The sequence below is a fragment of the Triturus cristatus genome, chromosome 8, assembly GCF_964204655.1.
Source record: "Triturus cristatus chromosome 8, aTriCri1.1, whole genome shotgun sequence".
Lineage (NCBI taxonomy): Eukaryota > Metazoa > Chordata > Amphibia > Caudata > Salamandridae > Triturus > Triturus cristatus.
Window position 1 is genome coordinate 1,479,482,979 of NC_140591.1, and position 12,423 is coordinate 1,479,495,401.

At 42.9% G+C, this 12,423-nt stretch overlaps 1 pseudogene; it reads right to left on the reverse strand.

Moving 5' to 3' along the window:
* Positions 1 to 8,420: 8,420 nt before the first annotated feature.
* Positions 8,421 to 10,787, reverse strand: LOC146805979 (E3 SUMO-protein ligase KIAA1586-like; annotated as a pseudogene).
* Positions 10,788 to 12,423: the final 1,636 nt, after the last annotated feature.

A 12,423-nucleotide genomic window follows, 5' to 3' on the forward strand; every position in this document is an offset into this window, starting at 1 on the left:
ACAATCTCATACAAAGAGAGGAGTCACTGACTCAGCAACCCAAAACAGGAACTCTTATCTCCAAGAAGATCCGCCATTGTGAGTTGATTCTGCCTAAATCCTAGACCCTTATACAAGCCACTACTCGTAGATTATAAAAACTGATTGTGGATTCACTATACCTCTAACCTATAATAGTATGCGACTACTCAGCCCCAAACCTCCCTGCATTTCGAAACACTTCACAACCTGCTTCCAGCAGCATCACAGCCGAGGAGTAGAGCCACTGACTCAGCTACCCAAATCAGCGCCTCCATTTCCAAGAGCAGCAACTCTGCCTTGACACTGGAAGCTCAATCTATTTATTGATTATAAACTATGATCCAGGCCCAATTCAACTTCTCACCTATATGGTACTACTCAACCCCCTGCATTACAATCCCCTGCAGAATCATCTCATGGCACAATCTCATACAAAGGTAGGAGTCACTGACTCAGCAACCCAAATCAGGCACTCTAGCTCCAAGAAGAGCGGACATTGTGAGTTGATTCTGCCGAAATCCTAGACGCTAATACAAGCCACTACTCATAGATTCTAAAAACTGATTGTGGATACACTATACCTCCAACATATAATAGTATGCGACTACTCAGCCCCAAAGCGCTCTGCATTTCGAAACACTTCACAATCCGCTTCCAGCAGCATTACACCCGAGGAGTAGAGCCACTGACTCAGCGACCCAAATCAGGAACTCTGTCTCCAAGAAGAGCGGCCATTGTGAGTTGATTCTGCCTAAATCCTAGACGTTAATACAAGCCACTACTCATAGATTCTAAAAACTGATTGTGGATTCACTATACCTCTAACATATAATAGTATGCGACTACTCAGCCCCAAACCTCCCTGCACTTCGAAACACTTCACAATCCGCTTCCAGCAGCATCACAACCGAGGACTAGAGACACTGACTCAGCTACCCAAATCAGCGCCTCCATTTCCAAGAGCAGCGACTCTACCTTGACACTGGAATGCTCAATCTATTTATTGATTATAAACTATGATCCTGGCCCAATTCAACTTCTCACCTATATGGTACAACTCAACCCCCTGCATTACAATCCACTGCAGAATCATCTCATAGCACAATCTCATACAAAGAGAGGAGTCACTGACTCAGCAACCCAAAACAGGAACTCTTATCTCCAAGAAGATCCGCCATTGTGAGTTGATTCTGCCTAAATCCTAGACCCTTATACAAGCCACTACTCGTAGATTATAAAAACTGATTGTGGATTCAATATTCCTCTAACATAATATAGTATGCGACTACTCAGCCCCAAACCTCCCTGCATTTCGTAACACTTAGCAACCCGCTTCCAGCAGCATCACACCCGAGGACTAGAACCACTGACTCAGCTACCCAAATAAGCGCCTCCATTTCCAAGAGCAGCAACTCTGCCTTGACACTGCAAGCTCAATCTATTTATTGAGTATAAATTATGATCCAGGCCCAATTCAACTTCTCACCTATATGGTTCTACTCAACCCCCTGCATCACAATCCACAGCAGAATCATCTCATGGCACAATCTCATACAAAGAGCAGAGTCACTGACTCAGCAACACAAATCAGGCACTCTGTCTCCAAGAAGGGCGGCCATTGTGAGTTGATTCTGCCTAAATCCTAGACGTTAATACAAGCCACTACTCATAGATTATAAAAACTGATTGTGGATTCACTATACCTCTAACCTACAATAGTTTGCGACTGCTCAGCCCCAAACCTCCCTGCATTTCGAAACACTTCACAACCTGCTTCCAGCAGCATCACAGCCGAGGAGTAGAGCCACTGACTCAGCTACCCAACTCAGCGCCTCCATTTCCAAGAGCAACAACTCTGCCTTGACACTGGAAGCTCAATCTATTTATTGATTATAAACTATGATCCTGGCCCAATTCAACTTCTCACCTATATGGTACAATTCAACCCCCTCCATTACAATCCACTGCAGAATCATCTCATAGCACAATCTCATACAAAGAGAGGAGTCACTGACATAGCAACGCAAATCAGGAACTCTATCTCCAAGAAGAGCGGCCATTGTGAGTTGATTCTGCTGAAATCCTAGACGCTAATACAAGCCACTACTCATAGATTATAAAAACTGATTGAGGATTGACTATACCTCTAACCTATAATAATATGCGACTACTCAGCCCCAAACCTCCCTGCATTTCGAAACACTTCAAAACCCGCTTCCAGCAGCATCACACCCGAGGACTAGAGCCACTGACTCAGCTACCGAAATCAGTGCCTCCATTTCCAAGAGGAGCGACTCTGCCTTGACACTGGAAGCTCAATCTATTTATTGATTATAAACTATGATCCAGGCCCAATTCAACTTCTCACCTATATGGTACTACTCAAACCCATGCATTACAATCCACTGCAGAATCATCTCATAGCACAATCTCATACAAAGAGAGGAGTCACTGACTCAGCGACCCAAATCAGGAACTCTGTCTCCAAGAAGAGCGGCCATTGTGTGTGGATTCTGCCTAAATCCTAGACGCTAATACAAGCCACTACTCGTAGATTATAAAAACTGATTGTGGATACACTATACCTCCAACATATAATAGTATGCGACTACTCAGCCCCAAACCTCCCTGCATTTTGTAACACTTAGCAACCCGCTTCCAGCAGCATCACACCCGAGGACTAGAGCCACTGACTCAGCTACCCTAATCAGCGCCTCCATTTCCAAGAGCAGCGACTCTGCCTTGACACTGGAAGTTCAATCTATTTATTGATTATAAACTATGATCCTGGCCCAATTCAACTTCTCACCTATATGGTACAACTCAACCCCCTGCATTACAATCCACTGCAGAATCATCTCATAGCACAATCTCATAGAAAGAGAGGAGTCACTGACTCAGCAACCCAAATCAGGAACTCTATCTCCAAGAAGAGCGGCCATTGTGAGTTGATTCTGCCTAAATCCTAGACCCCAATACAAACCACTACTCGTAGATTATAAAAACTGATTGTGGATTCACTATACCTCTAACCTATAATAGTTTTGTGTCGTGGTCATTTTCCGGCTTGCCACCACTATTTATTTTTATTTTAGATTGACCTTTGCCATTCCGGATCTTTATTTTCTTCAGATATTTACGAAAAAACTTACATAGAGCGTTTACCTTTGGATTTACTTTCTGGTGAGGTTTGAATCCATACATATTCATACTTTTCATTTTGTAGTTACATGTTGCTTTGAGAAAGTATATATAGTAGTCCATCTTTCCTTATAGGGATGCATATGTCGTATTTGTTAAACACTCATTGGACTCATGCTACCAGCAATTGATACTTCTTTGGACAGATGGTTGTTTTTCTTTCATTTTTTGTTTTTTGTTCCTCTTTTCTTCTTCTTCTTTTCTCTCCCGTCACCATTTCATTTCTAAAATGCATTAAATGCAAATGACCGTATATGATTGTAAATAGTATGCTCTTTTATAACTTATTTTTAATTTTAAACTGTGATTTGATAACACCTTTTGTGTGTCTCATGAGTTATGTCGTCAATGTATTATGTGATATTAGATATGTTTATGTCCATAATATATGGTGTTTATTAGATATGTTTATGTCCATAATATATGGTGTCTTTTATCTGTTTAGTGCCATGTGGGATATATTTTTGAATGTTTAGTATTAGTAAATGTTCATGTTTATATCTATGTCGTTATTTATATGTATATTCTGTATTGGTTACAGCCCTGATGAAGTTCCTTTAAACGGAACGAAACGCGTTGGCTGTTTTTACATGTTATATGAAGGAGAATAAAGTACCACAGTGAACCCATCCGTTTTCACGTGACTGTGACTTCATACCTGGTGCCACCTCCACTTCTTTTCATTAACCTATAATAGTATGCGACTACTCAGCCCCAAACCTCCCTGCATTTCGAAACACTTCACAACCCGCTTCCAGCAGCATCACACCCGAGGAGTAGAGCCACTGACTCAGCTACCCAAATCAGCGCCTCCATTTCCAAGAGCAGCGACTCTGCCTTGACACTGGAAGCTCAATCTATTTATTTGATTATAAACTATGATCCAGGCCCAATTCAACTTCTCACCTATATGGTACTACTCAACCCCCTGCATTACAATCCACTGCAGAATCATCTCATGGCACAATCTCATACAAAGAGCAGAGTCACTGACTCAGCAACCCAAATCAGGAACTCTATCTCCAAGAAGAGCGACCATTGGGAGTTGATTCTGCCTAAATCCTAGACGCTAATACAAGCCACTACTCAGATTATAAAACCTGATTGTGGATTCACTATACCTCTAACATATAATAGAATGCGACAACTCAGCCCCAAACCTCCCTGCATTTCGAAACACTTAGCAACCCGCTTCCAGCAGCATCACACCCGAGGACTAGTGCCACTGACTCAGCTACCCAAATCAGCGCCTCCATTTCCAAGAGCAGCAACTCTGCCTTGACACTGGAAGCTCTCTCTATTTATTGATTATAAAATATGATCCAGGCCCAATTCAACTTCTCACCTATATGGTACAACTCTACCCCCTGCATTACAATCCACTGCAGAATCATCTCATAGCACAATCTCATACAAAGAGAGGAGTCACTGACTCAGCAACCCAAATCAGGAAATTTATCTCCAAGAAGAGCGGCCATTGTGAGTTGATTCTGCTTAAATCTTAGACGCTAATACAAGCCTGTGACGGAGACTCCCTCCCTCAGGTCTTGCCACCCCTACTTACCCTGTCCGGGGTATCCCTTCCGCTCAATCCTCCCGGCACGGGCGCTCCATCCAGGGTTTCAACCACAGCCTCGGTGACCCCAGGAACCCCGCCCCTCTCTCTATTACAGGAGCCTATCCCGAACGACGACCCACCGGAAGGACAACCCCTGACTCCCGGAAGTCCCCCCTCCCCGTTCCCCGCCGGAGACAGAAAAGCCGGAAGACGGGAGGCAGAAGGCGTCGGAGGATCGTGGCAGGAGAGTTCGGCAGGAGATACGACGAAAGGAGAGGACGAGAGCGGCGAACCAGAAGAGTGGTCCGAAGACTGGTGGAGTCCCCCGGAGGAGGCTGAAGAGCGGCCGTAACTCGGATGAGAGTTACGGCGGAGCCCGTGAGTACCAGCTTTCCTTCGGTATAGCACCCTAAGTGCCCGCATGTACCATAGTCTCTCTGTAGAAAGATGTATATAGTCTCTCTCCTTTAGGCACCCCCTTCACCCTGGTAGGACCTATCAGTATCCGTTGTACAGCATTTCACACTTTGTAAATAATACCCTGCACAACCCTTTTTCGAACACCCCTCTTTTCTTCAACTTATCCCTCTTCCTCCCCGTCCCTTGTCCTCACGCTCCCTTCCTCCTTTATCACTCCCGGTGACGGTTACGGCAGCGACATAGAGCGTCCGCAGGACTAACGGCTCCTTCTGTGTTTTGTCTCACTGCCCTCCGAGGTGCCCATCCACCCTCCTACCTGTGATCGACGTCGGCGGCCTGGACGGCAGAAGAGCTTCGGTGACGACGACCGCAACCGATGAGCCCATCATCGTCTCTACGTTTTCCTCCTGCTTAAGACCTGTGTACTTTCCTATTGCACGACGTGCCTTGGGCACAATAAAGTAGACTATTGCACACTATATACGGCCTCCTTGCCTGCTTTTCCAGCCCGCCGAATCCCCACGCTCACAAAGCCACTACTCACAGAGTATAAAACCTCATTGTGGATTCCCTATACCTCTAACATATAATAGAATGCGACTACTCAGCCCCAAACCTCCCTGCATTTCGAAACACTTAGCAACCCGCTTCCAGCAGCATCACACCCGAGGACTAGAGCCACTGACTCAGCTACTCAAATCAGCGCCTCCCTTTCCAAGAGCAGCAACTCTGCCTTGACACTGGAAGCTCAATCTATTTATTGATTATAAACTATGATCCTGGCCCTATTCAACTTCTCACCTATATGGTACTTCTCAACCCCCTGCATTAAAATACGCTGCAGAATCATCTCATGGCACAATCTCATAGAAAGAGCAGAGTCACTGACTCAGCAACCCAAATCAGGAACTCTATCTCCAAGAAGAGCGGCCATTGTGAGTTGATTCTGCCTAAATCCTAGACGCTAATACAAGCCACTACTCGTAGATTATAAAAACTGATTGTGGATTCACTATACCTCTAACCTATAATAGTATGCGACTACTCAGCCCCAAACCTCCCTGCATTTCGAAACACTTCACAACCCGCTTCCAGCAGCATCACACCCGAGGACTAGAGCCACAGACTCAGCTACCCAAATCAGCGCCTCCATTTCCAAGAGCAGCGACTCTGCCTTGACACTGGAAGCTCAATCTATTTATTGATTATAAACTATGATCCAGGCCCATTTCAACTTCTCACCTATATGGTACAACTCAACCCCCTGCATTACAATCCACTGCAGAATCATCTCATAGCACAATCTCATACAAAGAGCAGTGTCACTGACTCAGCAACCCAAATCTTGCACTCTGTCTCCAAGAAGAGCGGACATTGTGAGTCGATTCTGCCTAAATCCTAGACGTTAATACAAGCCACTACTCATAGATTATAACAACTAATTGTGGATTCACTATATCTCTAACATATAATAGTATGCGACTACTCAGCCCCAAACCTCCCTGCATTTCGAAACAATTCACAATCCGCTTCAAGCAGCATCACAACCGAGGACTAGAGCCACTGACTCAGCTGCCCAAATCAGCGCCTCCATCTCCAAGAGCAGCAACTCTGCCTTGAAACTGGAAGCTCAATCTATTTATTGAGTATAAACTATGATTCAGGCCCAATTCAACTTCTCACCATATGGTTCTACTCAACCCCCTGCATCACAATCCACAGCAGAATCATCTCATGGCACAATCTCATACAAAGAGCAGAGTCACTGACTCAGCAACCCAAATCAGGCACTCTATCTCCAAGAAGAGCGGCCATTGTGAGTTGATTCTGCCTAAATCCTAGACGCTAATACAAGCCACTACTCATAGATTATAAAAACTGATTGTGGATTCACTATACCTCTAACATATAATAGTATGCGACTACTCAGCCCCAAACCTCCCTGCCAGTGCTTAATTTGTAAAATTGGAAGTGCAGGTGCTCAAATCTTTGTCAGAGGCCACACCTACTTTTTCTTTGGCTCCACCCACTTCCTCCACTGGCTCCACCCACTTCCGCTATTAGCTCCACCCACATCCTCAACGGGCACAGCGAAAAGTCAGATGAATTTCAGCAAGGGAGCCTGCCTTCCTCATAGTAAGGTTTTGATAGGAGGTTCCCCTGCCCTGTGAACATTTTCAAAAAGATTAAATCAAAAGTGCATTTAAAGCACAATTTTGGAATAAATTAGATAAAATCACTAATGCATTGGACAATTCCAGTGCTCTATGTGCTAATTTGGGGAAAGGACAATACTGGGGTAGGGTATGCCCTTTTTAATAGAGTCTATGAGATCAAAGATACAATGTTTACATAGCCTATGTGACAAAATAAACCAAAATGTTGTGAAAACAAACACTAGTCAAATCAGAACAGATAAGCTGAATAAAATCATGAAATACACTTGAATGAGTCACTGTCACTTCCAGTGGCCCAAGGGGTTTGGGATTCATAAATAGCAGAGTTAAAGCGATTACTTTTAGAGAAACAATTAAAAAAGATGATTAACAATTGGGCTTGCTACTATAACTTACTCCCTGGCATGGCGCTATATGTGCATTTATTAGACATTCTGAATTGTAAAAAACATGGAACTTAACTGGCGTTTCCAAATGTAGTTCTGTATCATACAGCCAAGACAGAGATCAGAAAAGACGCATATATATTCAAAATATGACTTTTTAATTAAAGATTTGTATATGAACAAAGCACAGAAAAATATCAACTCCCCCAAAAGTCCTATAGGTACCTAAGGCAAAGGAATAGGTAGTGTCTGCCTGGGCAGTTTGAATTTCTGTTTCTCAAGTCATACCCATTAGTGCAAAATGACCATAGTACCATACAAAATAGAAATAAAGACAAAATGACAAACTAAAATATAGATAAATACAGTCAAATAAATACATACATGTTCTAAAATTAAAAACGAAAAAGAATTGTCTCAGAAAAACAAAATAAATAACATATATAAAATATAACAATATATATAACATCCAAAAAAAAGCAAGAGATATAAATATAAAACATATTAAATAAATTGACACTGTCAACAAAGTGTTATAATTTCAAATAAATAACTTATATAAAGTAGAACAATAATTAAATATCCAAACACAGTAAAGACAATCTTTTTCAAAGCATTGCAATGACACGTGTTTTGTCAGTTGGAATTGGCTAGCATCTATTTTTCTAGAAATGCCCACAAACTGTTTAAATTGCTTGAGCATTCCAAGTCTTCCTCTTTCCTTGCTTTACTCCTAGTGTCATCAGCTGCTCTTCGTCCTTTTGCAAGCCATGACTGAACATAGGGGATGGGGTTGAATCTCTTCAATGGTGGGCCAAAAAGATTTAAAAACATTAAAGAACATGTTGTTTCAGTCAGCAATGATGCTCTTGTAGATGTGCAAATAAGATTCATTTGAGAAAAGCCCCGCTCACATTCTGCAGTACTGATTGCAATAGTGTGTAAGGCCATCAAAAGCTCCTTGAACTGCCTTTTAATTTCTTTCCCTCCAGATTCCTTAAACTCTCTGTAAGCACGTATGGTTTCTCGACTGGCAATGTTGAATCGTTTACACAGAGACTCAATGTCACTTTCACCATAAAGAACAGGTAGCTCATCAGGCCAGTACTGTTTGTATAAAACTTTCACTTCGCTAATCAGTGCATCATACTCTGCCTTTTTGTCAGTCGATTAGTACCTCCTGTAGACAACAAACGATGTCTTAGATTTTCTGCAAGACTACGAAAAAACTGTCCCTGTTCAATTATTTTATCAGTGGTCTTTCCTTTGTGCAGCATCACACCTTGGAATATATTTTCTTCTATGCCCTTTTTACACTGTGAGAAGTGGTTCCCTTGCCTGTCTACCATTGCCTCAAACATTGCAATTTGCCGACAAATAGCTCGATGAGCATCAATGATTGTAGACTCACGTCTCTGTAACTCGAGTGATAACTCTGATAACTCCTGAAGAGCATCATACATGAGCCCAAGATTAGCAACAAACTGGATAGATGATAACCGCCTTCCTAGGCCTGTGTACATATTTAGTGTTGAACTGTCACGGGAACCATCATCAGCTGCTCTAGTAAAGTGCTTGTAGAGAGCAGGGTAAGCATTCCAAATAGCCTCCACTGTTCTGAAGCTTGATGCAACCCAACGAGTATCTAACACTCGACCTATTCTGCAAAGCTGAATGTCTAGAGCTTCTGCACATTCTTTCAGCTCCAAACGGTTTTTAACAGATGTGGCAAATAGAGAATAAAGCTTATCGAGTACGTTTTTGAAATGATTTGTAGCGCCAATATCTTTCATGACATCATGAACGGCAAGTTCCAGGCGATGTGCTGAGCAGTGCCAGGCTACAGTATTGGGAGAGATTTTTTCTTGCAACCTCTTCACAACACCACTGTGGCGGCCAAACATCACAGAAGCTCCATCACAGGCAACAGAAACCAGGCATTTGGAGAGAAAGTCCTCACTTATGTTAACTGGATCTTTTTTAAGTGCAGATAGTAAACTGTTTACTATGCCGTCAGCTGACAAATCACTCAGCTCAATGAGGTCAACAAAAATATTAGCTGGGGAGTCCATGCCAGGTAGCTGCATTCGCATGTACACAATTAAATAACTTTTCCTATTTAATGCAGTGGCTTCATCTAGTAAAAGACTTACTTTTGGGGAAAGTTCAATAATTTTGGCAAATATCTTCCTCTTCATTTCTGAGGCGCTGTATGTTTGAGCAAGCTACATTGGAGTGCAAAATTCGCCCCATATCTAGTCCATTCAACTGGTGACAGTCTATCTCGGTTTCAAAACCATACGCTGGCCTGTTCCGCTTTGCTTCCTTATAAGCTACTCAGAATATTCTGGCTGTTGCTGACATTTGTAAAGATTGCGCTTTTGCAGTTACTTTCAATAAAGGATCTTTTTTTGAAGTTGTAATATGAGCCTTGCTTTGTGCATGTTCTCCAATCTTTTTCCTCAATGATTTCTGCTGCTGTTCTATATTAGTGCCATATGCCTTCACAGTAGACTCAGTCCATTCTTTGGACAATTTCATTCCCCTGGATTTCTCAGCACCAAGATCACGGACTTGGCGACACACAGAACAGCCAAGGTTAGGGCCTTTAACAATTAACCACGGATGCTTGCATTGGAAATATATTTTTTGGTCATGTTTTCAACCTTTAGGAAGAATACCTTTCCTAAAAACTCTATCTGAATGTGGTTTCAGTGATATGTTAAACTGTTTGCTAGTGCTTGCTGTTTCCTCTGTCTCTGTATCAATTTCCACAGCATGATGCTGCTCATCTCTAAGAGGACTATCTTGTGTCTTTTCTTCTGTAGGGGTGATAACGCTGCTGCTAGTAGTGGGGTCACTCTCATCCAGTGCCTTCTCTCGCACTTCTTCATCTTCCTTGTTCCCTTCATCCACTGGAAGTACATGGTCTTTTCTAGCAAGTTTGCTTGCAGGCTCCTCATCATCTTTGGGCTTAAATTTTGTGAAGTAGCTTGAAATCTTCTTCTGTCCAGTGTGCGACATTCTAGGGAAGCAAAGTGAAAGAAAACACGCTAGACGTGCAAAGTGCGATGTCAATTCGTCTAAGTAACATGCACAATTAATAATTATTTGCAGTTTGCACCAAAGACATTTCTGCATCTGCACATATATTACCATCCATGACTGACTACAAGTACAATCCAAATGGATCCTCCTCCTACTTTGCCCACCCAAATTCAGGCCTTTTCCAACTCATACTCCTGCCTGCCCTGCAGCGCTCACTCAAAAGAGACACAAAGTCTATAAAGTTTGCCTCAATTTTAAGCTTTGGCTTCCGGTATAACAAAAGCAGGGTGAGGTGGCAGTGTGCAGAGTAGTTACACACTGCGATTCACAAAAAATAATTAATTGACACTCGGGGCCGGACTGGGAACCCAAAGCAGCCCTGGCAAGTTTTGTTACACCAGCCCCCATACGGTGCATAGCACACGAGCACAGCAAGCTTAATGACTGTCAGACGTGTTTGGATGAAGGGGAATTCTCCCCTCAAACATTTTGCAAAAAGAAAAACCAAAATGGTGCACAACATATTTTCCATTACATATTTAGCTGTATCAACTTTCAAATCATAGTAAATCATAAATGATGACCTGACATAAGCACCCAGGCCAGAAATAATGGAAACGTCACACAAACGCACCCAGGCCAGAAAGCATAGAAATGTCACACAAAGGCAACGAGCCAGGCCAGAAAGCATGGAAAAGTCACACAAAGGCACCCAGCCAGGCCAGAAAGCATGGAAACGTCACACAAAGGCACCCTGGCAAGAAATCATGGAAACGTCACACAAAGGCACCCAGGCCAGAAATCATGGAAACGTCACACAAACGCACTCAGCGCAGAAAGCATAGAAACGGCAGACAAAGGCACCCAGGGCAGAAAGCATAGAAACGGCAGACAAAGGCACCCAGGGCAGAAAGCACAGAAACGGCAGACAAAGGCACCCGGCCCAGGCCAGAAAACATGAAAATGTCAAAGAAAGGTACCCAAGCCAGTGGGCCTGGAGCAATTTTCAGAGTGTTGCTGCTGCCCTCAATGTTGCATCACTGAATGAAGTCATAAGATTGAGAAAAATGCAAACATCACACTAAGGACAAACATAGCAAATGAGCCTTGCCCATTCCGGCGGAGGTGGTGAGAGTGTGGTATGTTGCAGTGCAGCATTTAGAAGCCCACTGCTTGTTGAGTGGTGTTGGTGAACTCAACTGTATGAACCAAATCTTTCCACAATCCTAAACTCACCAACCCCAAGTGCCTCAACTTCCTGCTCTATCCAGTGCTGTGGTAGAATACCTGCATATTGGCTGATGCTTTGGACAGTTGAGTGACTACAAGAAAACAGTTGCACAACTCGATTGTGAGTGGTGTCCCTCTAGCAGCACAGCTGTAGTAATGCGAGAAAATCGCTGAGTATCCGAATGAAAATATCACAAAAGTTGATCTTGAAGTTTTATTCAAAATAATATATCCATTGTCATCATGAATATTCAACCATGGAGAAGCTTAATACATTCCATTAGCTTCAAAAGGAAAATGAAGGATAAATCCCCAATGCATTTCGGGTGGGTAACCCTTCGTCAGGAGGAATCCTGGGAAATATAAAGATAGGAGAAAGTGT